Here is a 12,893-nt window from a genome sequence, read left to right as displayed (position 1 = left end):
TCTTTTGAACTGGTCCTCCTGTTGCGGCTAGCATAGCAAAATATCATGGGTTCGGTTTCCTAACTCTTCGAGATCCATCACGCACCGCCTTGGAACTTCGACCTTGCCCTCAAGGTCGAAATCTGAAAACTGATTTTGCATCAGTTTGGTTGACTCCCAAGTGGCTTCTTTCATTAGGCAGATGCTTCCACTGAACTGACACTTCGATTATCACCTTGTTACACCCAGTGGAAATGCTTGACAGCTATTGGCTCAAGCATAAGATAACCCTCTTCTGAAACTGGAGGCGCAATGCACTGTGAGACTTTTCTCGTTCCTATGCGTCGCTAGGCATGAGCTGTGGAACACCGAGCGAACCTTAGAGTGCTCTGGTAGCTCCAGTTTTTAAGCTACAGCACCTATCTTCTCCATCACCTGATAAGGTCCAAAAGTATTTATTAGCAAGCTTTTAGTTAGCTCGCTTGAACACGACTGTTGTCTAAATGGCTGCAACTTGAGAAAGACCCAATCATTCACCTCAAAGGAACCATCACAGCGATGAGCATCTGCTTGTTGCTTCATTCAATTCCTGGTTGTTTCCAAATTCTTCCTTAGACATCTTAGCAACTCATCCCGATTACGCAGCTCCTTATCCACTTCTTGCACCACTGCACTTTCTGGTAGATAATGAGTGATTACAAGTGGGATCTTCCATGCAAAGCTTGAAACGGAGTGAGCCAAATTGCACGGTGGAATGTGGTATTGTATCAAAATTCCGCCCAAGGTAGATGACGACTCCATTGCTTTGGCGCTTGACTTGATAAGCAGCGGAGGTATTGTTGAAGGCTCCGGTTTACCACTTTCGTCTGACCGTCAGTCTCGGGGTGATAAGCGGATGACATCTTAAATTGCATTCCTCGCAACTTAAAGAATTCCTTCCAAAAATTGCTAGCAAACAAAGCATCGCGATCACTAAGAATATTTGAGGAATACCATGGAGACGTGCTACACTTTCAATGTACACCTCTGCTATTTTCTTGGTTGTGAATGGATGGGTCACACCAATGAAGTGGGTGTATTTTGTCAAGCGATCCACCACCACGAGTATGGCATTTTTTTCATTGGAGTTCGGCGGTCCCCCTATGAAATCCAAAGAAACATCCTCCCATACTTGCAATGGCACGAGAAGAGGCTGAAAGAGGCCTGCTGGTGTTCGAGAGTCGGTCTTGTTTCGTTGACACATGTCACATGCTGCAACATAATTCTGCACATATTTCTTGAGCCTGCTCCAATGAAATGCTTGAGCAATTCTTTTCCAAGTTCGCAATACTCCCAAGTGGCCTCCTATTTTTGTGTCATGAAACTCCTCGAGTAGACGAGACTTCAAGATTGAATCTGGTGGGACAGCTACACATCCTTTGAACCATAGTAAATCATCCTTCCACTCATAGTGAGGCACTTCTTCAGGCTCAATTTCTATGTGGCTCTTTATTTCTTGAACCCATGGGCCATTGGCTGCTGCTTTTTTAATTTCAGCCCAAATCATGAACTGGGGCTCAGAAATTGCCCACAATGTTGGTGACCCCACTTCCCTCGATAGTAAATCTGCTGCACTGATCTCTTTGCCCGGTCTGTACAATATCTCATATTCGTAGCCCAGCAACTTGGTGACCCATTTTTGTTGCTCTGGGTTAGCTACACATTGCTCTAAGAAGAACTTTAGGCTGCGTTGATCCATTAGGATCCGAAATTTTCTGCCCAGGAGATAGAGCCACCAACACCGAATGGCTTCAAGTATGGCAAGCATCTCCTTTGAATAAATGGGCCGGGCTGTCTTTCTTGGTCACAAAACTCTGCTTAAAAATGACATTGGTCAACCTTGTTGGGATAGTACAGCTCCAATACCTGCATCTGAAGCATCGGCTTCTATTACAAAAATTTCATTAAAATTAGGAATAGACAATACCGGGGTTGCGGACATGGCGGATTTGAGCTCTTTGAAAGCTTTCGTTGCTTTTTCATCCCAGTGGAATTGTCCTTTCTTCAATAATTATGTTAAAGGTGATGCAATAATTCCGTAGTTGCGTACAAACTTATGGTAGTACCCCATAAGCCCCAAGAATCTCCGGAGTTCGGTCACATTGGTGGGCCTAGGCCAATTCTTCATAGCAGTGATCTTGCTTTCATCCACATGCACTCCTTCCTTAGAAATTAGATGTCCCAAATAATCCACCTTCTCTTGTCCGAACGCACATTTAGAGCATTTAAGAAAAAATTGCTGATCTTGCAAAATTTTAAAAACCACTCTAATGTGTTCCAAATGCATCTCCCAAGAGCGACTATACACTAAAATATCATCAAAAAATACAAGGACGAACTTACGTAAGAGTAGCTTGAAGATGGAATTTATGGTGGATTGAAATGTTGAAGGCGCATTACAAAGCCCAAAAGGCATAACAAGATATTCAAAATGCCCACTGTGTTCAGAATGTCGTCTTGTGCACATCTTCAGGATGGACTCGGATTTGGTGGTATCTGGCTCTAAGGTCAAGCTTGGTGAAATACTTGGCGTCGTGCAATTCATCGAGCAAGTCATCTATTGTTGGAATGGGAAAGCAATCTTTGATCGTCGCTTTGTTTAATGCCATATAATCAGTACAAAAATGCCAAGACCCATCCTTTTTCTTAATCAGTAAGACTGGTGAGGAAACCGGGCTGCGGCTAGGACGGATGATCCCTTTCTCGAGCATCTCTATTACTTGTCATTCAATCTCATTCTTTTGGAAGTGCGTGTATCTGTAAGGGCGCACATTGATAGCCAAAACCCCTTCTCACAATGGAATTCAATGGTCAACTTCTCTAAAGGGAGGCAAAGAACGTGGTTCCTCAAAAATCGCCGCAAACTCTTCTAATATTTATCTATATCGGTTGGCATTTGTGGGGCACTCACCTTTGTGTGTTCGACTTCCTTGACCAATAATGCGAATAAGGCACCCCCACCATCAATATCTTTCTCAAGAGACCGTAAAGTAATTGCCATTGAAGAGGGATCCTTTTGACCATGAAGTACTTGAGACTCCCCTTGCCAATTAAATCTCATTGTCATGTTGTGCCAATCACATAGTATAGGACCCAATTCTACCAACCATTGCACGCCCAATACAATATCCAATCCTTGTAGTGGAAGAGAAAAAAAAAAGTGACAGCAAAAGAAAAACCTTGGATCTCCAATGGTACGGCTTCAATGCTTTTCTTGGCAAGATAGTTGGCCTCCATCTGCAATTCTCGCATTGAAACTATCGGTTGAAGTAACTGGTAAGTGAAGGTGTCGAGCAACTCGGTGACTCACAAAATTGTGGCTAGAGCCGCTGTCTACCAACATCGTAACTGGGTGTTTGCCTATAAATGACTACAACTTCATTATATGTGGCCCCTTCCAACCCGAAAAAGCGTGGAGGGTGATCTCGGCTTGCTCCTCTACTCCTTCCTATTCCAATTCTTTGATTATTCGAATAGATTTGGGAACGTTGTTGCTGGTTTCGCCTTCCTCGTCCTCTCCTCCTTCGATCAAGAAGAGCTGTGAAGTTTTACATTTATAGCCAGGGGTGAATCGATTATTACAATTAAAGCACAGACCTATCTCTCTCCTTCTCTCCATCTCTTCCCATGATATGCGCTTAACTGGGGAGCCAACGACTTGTTTTGATAGCCTCGCGGAGAATCTTTGGTTTAGCTATTTGTACTTCATCTGTGATGTCATCGTGTAGGCCTCCGACATAGGTTCCAACAAGAGCCGATTGAGGCCACCCAGTCACTCTATTAGCCAACCTTTCAAACTCACTGTTGGTAGTCCCTGAGGGTACCCGTTTGCTTCACTCTGGAGAGTGCTTCATCAAAGAACTCATACTCTGTGGGACCAAAACGAGTCATGATTTCATGCTTGAATAAACCCCAGGTAATTTCCACTCCTTCATTTTTTTGGCTCTCTGGAGCCATTGTCACCACTGGTTTGCTTCTCCCTCTAGGTGGAAGGATGCTAAAGCGACCTTCTGCTCCTCCACAGTTTCCTGAAAGTCGAAGTATTGAGAAGCTCTGCTAAGCCACTCTATTGGATCACTACCAAAAAATTTTGGAAAATCCATCTTAATGAATCTTGTGGGGGTGGAATAATGGAAGCCTTCTGTTGGACCCTTCTTGAGACAATGAACTCTTCTTGCCATGGTGTTGAGATGATTTTTCCCAGGACACATGAAAGCCAAATAAGGAGTTGAGGACCTCCTTCAACTTATCCTCCACTCCTGGCATCTGAGCTCGTGTTTCCTTAGATTCAATCATCGATTGCTGCAAGCCATCGCGCACGTCCTGCAATTCGAGCTCCAGCCTGTCCAATCGCTCCTTATTAGTTCCCATGTGCTCTGATACCAGATTTGTTGAAAACTAACAACTGACACAAGCTGAAATACTAAAATACAATAGATTTCTCTAATTTGGGCTGAAGACAAAACTACAATTACAATCAAATTCAATGCCCTATCCGACTGTCCAAAGACTTATTTATAATAAGTAAGCCCAACGGCTACTTAGACTCCTAAACAGACTCAACTGACTCAACAAACTCAATAAACTCCTTTCCTAAACTCAAGCAACGTTCACATGGTCAACTAATCCCCCTTAGAATTAGCTATAGCCTCCACTTCTGTTATCGGGTCCTCCTGCTTTTGCGGCTAGCATAGCAAAATATCGTGGGTTCGGTTTCCTAGCTCTTCAAGATCCACCACAAAGAGATCAAGCAAACATACAATCATGTAAAGATAACATCCAGATGACATTTTCTGCTGCTTGATAAGAATCTTGAAATCTTTGGAGAATAGAAAGGCTCCATGATGTTTAGAATGCTGCTTGAAATGCTGTTGGATCTGATGCTTGAGGCAGTTTGCATCCATGGTTGCAGAAGTATACCCATGTAGCATTAATTCAGGATGAAGAAATAAACAGAAACAAGAGGACATACAAGAATCCAAATTAATGGAGCAAACTGTTCATCTTCCCCAAGAGAATGTAATGTTTTTCCTTTCCGGATTTTTTTTATTGTGGGGGGGTGGGATGGCTAATATCCTGCCTTTATCCAGTTGAAGTGTGGTTGTAACTCTGAATTGTCAACAAGATATTTAGTTTGCGATGAATAGAATTCTAGAGAAACAAAAGGAGCATTAGCAGAACAAAAACCTCAAAAACCTCAAAGAAAATTAAAATATGTTGGTTGGAAATAAATGGGATTGCAAAATCTAACTTGAGCTTTGTTCTTCCAACCGACAGTGCTCCTGTAGATGCTTTCTTAAGTTGGTATATCTATGACTTTCTTTCTTTGAAAAAATAACTTCATATGAACTTTCAAATATGTGCTCAAACTGTACTTATGAATGCAGTTTGTGCATTTTTGATGGTGCAAGATCATCTGCTTTTTGTTTGATCTCGGTGACTTGGGAAGGTGGTTGTGGAACTTCCAAAGCAAAAACTGCTTTGAGAAACTCATATGACGCAAAGAAGATGGCTCCTTGAGAAACATACATAGCCAACCTCGGAGTCAAGCCCCTGAACACGGAAAAAGAGAAAATATCAGCTTATATCAAAATTTAGGTGAAGTAATCTCAATACTGAAGATTACAAGCATAATTACATGCTTAGAGCATAAGTGAATTGGTTGTTCAATTGTCAACAGAGGAATGATTGCATGGATTCATTTAAAGTAACTATATGACAGAGAGATGATGAAATTACACTCACTTGTAAAGACCTTGCAAACCTTCTTCCCTAGCTATTTCTTGAAGCGCATGAAGAACCCCATTGTACCTTCCAAGAGTTCCAGGAGCCTAGATAATAATTTCTCATTAAAAGTACAGAACTCTCTAAGCTCACACATGTAAGTGGTTACAAGACATAAAAAAAGTATCTGATCTCATATTCCCAAAATTGATGATATTCAAGCCATCAGCTTCAACAAATTGCTTTCTTGCAGTTGTTTAGTTACTTATCAGGTACTTCCAGTATTCATTTTAGTTAATTGCATCAAGCATTCATTTAATTGGGACTCAAAGGGAAGCCCTGGCCTCATTATGACTTTTTGTAATCAAGAATACCTCCCCTGCATTAAATATTTTATGATTTTGCTCTCAAAACTACAAATAGTACATTTATCAAATCTAATTAACTAATCGCAAATAATACATCTACCGAATATAATCTAACTTATCTAGCATTTTTTGTCCAGCCCACCTGGCCAGATTCTCGCAGGTCTGCACAAGAAATATCGGCCTGCCAAGTTTTATTGGCCTCACAATTTTTTGCCTGAGTTAATTTTGGGTCAGGGTTAGGCACGAGCTGGATATAAGTGTACCTTGGCTTGGCTTGCCTGCCCAAACAGTTTATATATGATAAATGTATCAATAATTCCTAATATTGTCCTTAGTTTCAACCCTAAAATTGCTTCCTTTATTGCTTCACCCATGTCCCCTCTCCTCCCACTTTAGCAGCTTTCCCTCTCTTTCCTCTATCCCTTCATCCCTTCCCTCCTCTGCCTCCATAGACGCATCACATGTCAGTGACTACCATTGCACCCAAGGTATGCTGTGTCCCCTCTCTATCTCCCTTAATCTCCGTCTCATGGCTCTCCTCTCCACTCCCCCGCACCACTCTCAACTACACCCTCCAGTACCTAATCGCTGATCCATGACTCCTCTCTTTCCCAAAACTAAATCACAACCCCAACCTTCCTCTTTTCTCTTTCCCAAACATCCCCTCTACCCATATAGGCCTAGCCCCTCCCCCTCCTCAACCCCCGTATCTCTCTCAAGGCAGCCATGAAATGAAGGTTGCCTTTGAGTGTTGAACCGAGGGTTAGGCCATGCAGGGCTCATCCTACCTCATGCTTATGGTTTAACTGTTTAATAATCAGGCTAGATTTCGGCTATATTAAAGTAGGTGCAAGGTCAGCTAGTTTAGGCTCCTTCCAACTATTTGGTTCTTGACCTTGCATTATGACCTGAAATGAACCTGGCCCAGCCCAAAAATGTCTAGGTTTATTTGATATGAATGACACAACATACTAGAGTTTCCAAATATTAACAAGTTCATGTGATAGTACATTATACCTTCAGAAGGCATTATACACGCAATATTTGACAAGTAACAATTAGAATGATGCTTATATACGATATGCCCACTCTCAACAGTTTTTTGTGTGTGTCCTCAACTAAAAGAATAGAACTCTAGATTAGTTCGTTCCCAGATTAATAGGGGTCTTAAAATTGTGGCCAAATTTTGACATATATGACTTAAAAAGCAAGCTAAAGCCGAAAGATGATTCTCATATAAATGTCTAATATCTAATGATAGTTGAATATTCATTATCTTTTTTATTTTATAAGTTGAAATTCAAGACATTCTTGAACCGCAAATCCTGAAAAGGAGACATGCAAAGAAAAATTCATGCATCTTACTGCATCAGAACAGCACAATAAATTTAAATAATAGATGATGCCTGGTCAAAATGGATAAGGTGAGGCTTAACTGTTATGGTTCAAAGGCAAAATGCAGGAATTATTAATCAAAATTTCTCTACTCAGGATAATTGAATTCTATAAGGACAGCGTTAAATTGTTTATCATCTCTCTTGAAGTCATCACTAATGCAAGCATGGAAACTCACTTGTGTCTGTAGTCTTGTCTTCACTACATCAAAAGGAGTCGTGAACAAAGCCGCGGTAGATCCAGCAAGGCCACCGCATACTAGCTGCAAAGATACAATCATTCTATTCAATTCGTGTGTGCTTATTTAATGTCTAATACTGCATGTAATCATCCTTAGATACTACATAAAAAGAAACATATAAAGTATAAAATTCATTGGCTTGAAATGGACCGCATTTGTACATAAGATCAAGACAAGATAATAGCCTTAGTAGGTCGGTACTAGATGCTCACTAATTGTTGCAAACTTTCATAACCATTAACCCTAACAGAAAACTCTGGCTTCTGCTGATTTGTGATCAAGAAATCCTTGCACATGTGGATGCCCACACAGAGATTCTCATGACACATGATCTATTAAAGCATAATCAGCATACCTGATTTGGCTAGCATACAATAATAATAGCAGCAATAGCAGCATCCACAGAAGTAATAGCAGCGGCAACCAGCATATTGTCACACATTATCCAGACCTTCTTAATTGGCAGTGCATAGGCTCTTCAGAAAAAATCCTTAAATATAAACCAGGCTACCGAAAACATGCATACAGAACAGAGCAGCAACAACACAGGATGCCCACCTGTCTTAATTTGAAACTAGTACGGTAGCTAGCTATTTTAGAACTCCAATGACAGAAGTTAAAACTCAACACTAGTGGCAAACTTAAAACTATAACATGCTGAATCCTTTGCTAATATATATAAACATGCTCCCACACACACAAATAATATGGTTTGGTATACATTTTTGATACTATGTGTAAGTTATTGTTCTAACCACTGCACAAGCAGTTCTGGAATGCCTAAGTAGAGGTTTACATAACTAGATTATTAGTGAATAGCATTATTCCCCTATCACTAAACTGCATATATGAGATCTCCAGTCTTCACAAAATGAAGGCAGGTTGAGCATTAGCTCACAGAGAGAACTGCAGTTTAGTACACATTCTCAGAATACACAATTACAAAAACTTTTCTTTAAAACAAACCATAATTGATGGCTGTTAATAATGATAATGTTGGCAGGTCCAATACCTGACAGTATAGTGCTCACTGCAGGAAGATGGACAGAGAACTAACCGTTTGCAATGTGTTGAGACTAGCATCTAGGCTTTGCTGATCCCAAGACCAACTGCTTCAGGCTTTCATAGGTATAGAACTGCATGCAGATGGATTTATATATGTAAGCACTGGAAACGTATGAGCCTTTTAAAACACCGTATGTATTTAAAAGCAGACAGAGCAAACAAAAAAACACAGACTCACTATAGTTATCACATGTTTGAAAGTTAAGTAATAACAAACTTAAGTAAAGCAAAATACTTTAATGATAGAGTGTGGGATGTTCCTGCAAAGGACTGCACCCCATCCAGCATATAATGAAGACACACCACCTTTTTCAAGACATCCAATCATAGCATTCCTGCAAAAAGCTTTCTTTTGAGAGATTGAAGAACTGACATACGCTATACAAAGAATTTACAGGAAGTATGATTTCTGAGAGAAAGTTATAATGCTGATTAAATTTCTGCAGCTAACATATGTGATAGTTAAACTTTGCAAAGTCCGAAACATGTCTTGAAAATTTTATCAAGAATTATTAATTTTTTGATAGGATCAACAACAGCTTCTCTTCTGGGTGAGTGGCTAGCTTAAAAATTAGTTGAAGACTGGTTACCCTGATCCACTCCATGGTTGGATCAACAGGATATCTTATGCTGATGTTGCTAGCAAATGACAAAATATGGCTGCAAAGAACTCAATGCTCATCAAAGTTCATACTCTATGCATGTGAAGGCTATGCTTGGGAGAAGCGATAGATGCACCTGGAGTCTAACCAGTGTCATTTACCCTCAAATTCAAGTTGCTTAAAAAAATAAAAATAATGCTTGGTTTTGTTGCCAAACCAGGTATCTTATAACTTAAGTATAACTTATTCCGTAATAGCTCTTGGTTGTAAGAGAAAAATACCAACAAAAGAATTTAAATAAACACTCTCAAACTTGAGATGAAATGGAATATACAATAAAAGATTACCAGCAGTTCTGATACTGTAAACCCACTTGCATCTGCTGCTTAATGCGTTCACTAGGAGTAAAGACAAAAGAGGTCGCTATACTTGAACAGCCACCAGCAATGCAATGTGCCAAGGAATGGTATTCCTGTATAACGAAGACCAGTAAGGCCAACGAAGGCAAATAGAAAGAGTACCTGCCACAAATAATGACCATCTCACAGATGCAAGGACCAAAAATCACCTTTGGCAGAAGAGGCAGCAGATCTCCCTTAACTGATTCATATGTGAAAGTATAAAATTGCAGATATTGGCGCTGAAGAAGCAATATTGCTAGCAATTCCACGGTAAAGTCCCAGCATGCCTAAACAAATTCGAAGCACATTTTTAGAAGGGTTCCCATCACATTCTTCAAGTAATAGCAACAAATGAACATCCTAAGCATATGCACTCAATTTTACCTTTTTCAGATATAATTCTCCTAACAATGAGATAAGATGATTTTTGACCCATGCCATTAGCCTGAATGATGGTCTTAACTGTATTCAACAGGATGAAGACAAAGGCTAACCAATGTTCCAGCCAGTGCTCCTGCCATGGCATGTCTATTCTTGGAAAAGGCAACTTGAATTTATTTTGTATGGATAACCAATGCTTAGAGAAGGCTCTTGCTCCATGAACAAGCTTGTCATGTAATTTTGTACTATTATCATGAACATTACAATCCTTGGAAGCAGAAATTTCGCCTGAGGATTCAATGACGGCACATAAAGAGTCGTTTCTTGTTGGCACTGTCCAAGTGTCAATCAGTTGAACTTGGATTTCTAAAACAATGATTGCCTCTTTCGTGGTTTTTCAATGGTTGACAATTATAAGTTGAATAATGAGAACCAGAGTTTGTAGAACATTTTCTATAAATTCACAACATTACCACTAGAAACATCTTCACAGTCAGTTGCGATATTACCTCCTTCACTCCGATTAGCAGATAATCAAGCCAAAGAATTTCTTCTGCAATGGTGCAGTTATCATCTGTTCCATCCCGATTCCATTGCTAGTGGGTTTGGTCAGAACTTTCTCCCTAGTTTGTACTTTCATATGGGTGTGCCAGATCATTGGAAACCTCTTGGCTTGCCACCTTATCGATTCCATAAGAGTCTACAAGCAAATGAGAGATCACTGACCTGGACATTTTTACAGATGAAAGAATTACTGACATCTTATGCATGAAGCAAACAACAACCTTTCTTAATTGTTTCAATCTTCAAAGTTGACTTTGCAGATGATGAGAAAGAGTTACTGGATGTGAGATTATTGCAGAAATTTCTCCATTGCAGATCTAGATTTATGCTTTGTTGGCCATCAGAATAGCTATAAGATTATCCTTCTGACAAATGTCGTTGGTATTTTCAAACTTCCATTGCATGAAAAATTGCTGGCTGACCAACATAATCCCAGATCCCTGCAACTGCTGATATAAACTTCGCTGTACTTACTCTTGCTAGGAGCTTTGGTTTCAGATTGTGCATTGCTTTTGCACGAGAAATAGAGACATCCTCCTTGAGGAAAAATGTATTTGGCTCAAAGGGATTGCCACTTCCATTGGAACCCACCAATATCTGTTGAAAGTCTATTTGCTTTTGAAGGGCCAGCACTGGGAAGTCATTTCAGAAAACCTATATAGAAGTGTCCTTGACTGCTAAAGAGTAGCAATATATACGCTGAAAAGAATTACAAACACTTCAACAACTCAGAAAAGCGCAAGATTAATATTTAATAGCAAAGGAAATAGTTACAGCACTATAAAATGGAGCATGCATTCTAATATAACTCTTGATAATTTAGGCATTTGAAGATATACGAGTAAAAAGCCTGCATAGCTAATACCAATATCAATAAATGCATACAAAACGGTGATCATATTGTCTGAAAAAGGTATAGGAAATTTTATTATTTTCCTAAGTAATTACATCACAAATAGCACAGTGTAATGAAGAGTACCGCAGAGGTGATTCAGTTGAATGATAGAACTAATTAACTGGAGGTTTATTTCTAGCAGACTTGAATACAGGAAGCAAATTACCCAAGTCAAATCAGTACGCAAGCTCACAAATTCGAATGAAGCCTAACAAATACGCAACTACACATAAACCAGAAACAGCGAGATTAAATCAAAAACTCCGTTCCTCTCGCAGCTCTGCATCAAACAGGAATTCTGCATAACCCAGCATCGAAATTCCCCAACACTACTCACTCAAACACAACATATCATCCGATCATAAGTTCATATTTTGATATTTAACTGCAGATCCGACATAGTAGAAAGTGCAATTATCGGTGTAAAATGAAGCACAGATTTCTTCCAAGGATATTCATCAATTCACATTCAAGACAATACCTTTCCAAGAAATCACAAACCCTAGCTCTAGATCGATGGGATTTATACTTCAAAGGGATTCGAAGGAGAGGAGCCTGCTCTAAACGGAGGAGGACAAGGGCTTCTCTACAGCGGGCTTGGGTGCTCTTCGAGGTCCTCATCTGCCTCCTCTTATATATCGTTCGAAGAGGAGATTCTCTCGAGCGAGCATCGTTCCCGGTTCCAAAACTCTCCAAAAATCATTTTTTTCACTATCCAATCTCACTCTCTTCAGCTGCGGTAGATCTCGACTAAAATCTGGAACATTTTCTTCGTGGAGAGGACCCAGCCTCGGCTACTTTGTGTAAACGTTTTTTTAGAGAGTGTTTTCTTTTTTGAAAACGAATGATGGAGCCGTAGAAGGGTCGTTTTGTAGAGAGGGATCGCGCCTTTTGGATTATTAAGCACAGGGGTACGGTAGGCGGAGGGCAAGCCCTGAGAAAGTGGCTTGGCTTCGCGTCAATGGGAAGTTGCTGCAGCTGCTTTTTATTATAAAAAAAATATTTATCTCTGCCGAATTTTTTTCTAAACTTGTACAAATGCCGAGCTTATTTAGATCTTTTTATAGAATTAAACTAAAATTTTATAGAATCAACCCTTTTAGTATATTTAGCTTGTATTTTTTAAAAATTTGTTCAAATCGAAACCCAAGTCGTAGTCTTTGGACCGTAAGAAAAAAAAAATTATAAAATAAAATTTTGAATTTAGGCTAGTTCATATTAGTCGATACACAGTCATAC

At 39.8% G+C, this 12,893-nt stretch overlaps 1 protein-coding gene and 1 pseudogene across 1 annotated transcript in view; both read right to left on the bottom strand.

The window, feature by feature from the left end:
- The window catches only part of LOC103717421, a 56,978-nt gene extending 44,416 nt beyond the window's left edge, over nucleotides 1–12,562 (bottom strand). Inside the window, exon 1 of the mRNA XM_039123710.1 lies at nucleotides 12,184–12,562. The gene's annotated coding sequence lies outside the window, so the exon portion shown is untranslated. The remainder of the gene's footprint in view (nucleotides 1–12,183) is intronic.
- Nucleotides 4,440–10,729, bottom strand: LOC120110010 (annotated as a pseudogene).
- Nucleotides 12,563–12,893: the final 331 nt, after the last annotated feature.

Source organism: Phoenix dactylifera, chromosome 2, assembly GCF_009389715.1.
Source record: "Phoenix dactylifera cultivar Barhee BC4 chromosome 2, palm_55x_up_171113_PBpolish2nd_filt_p, whole genome shotgun sequence".
NCBI lineage: Eukaryota > Viridiplantae > Streptophyta > Magnoliopsida > Arecales > Arecaceae > Phoenix > Phoenix dactylifera.
This window is presented reverse-complemented; position numbering and strand designations above follow the sequence as displayed.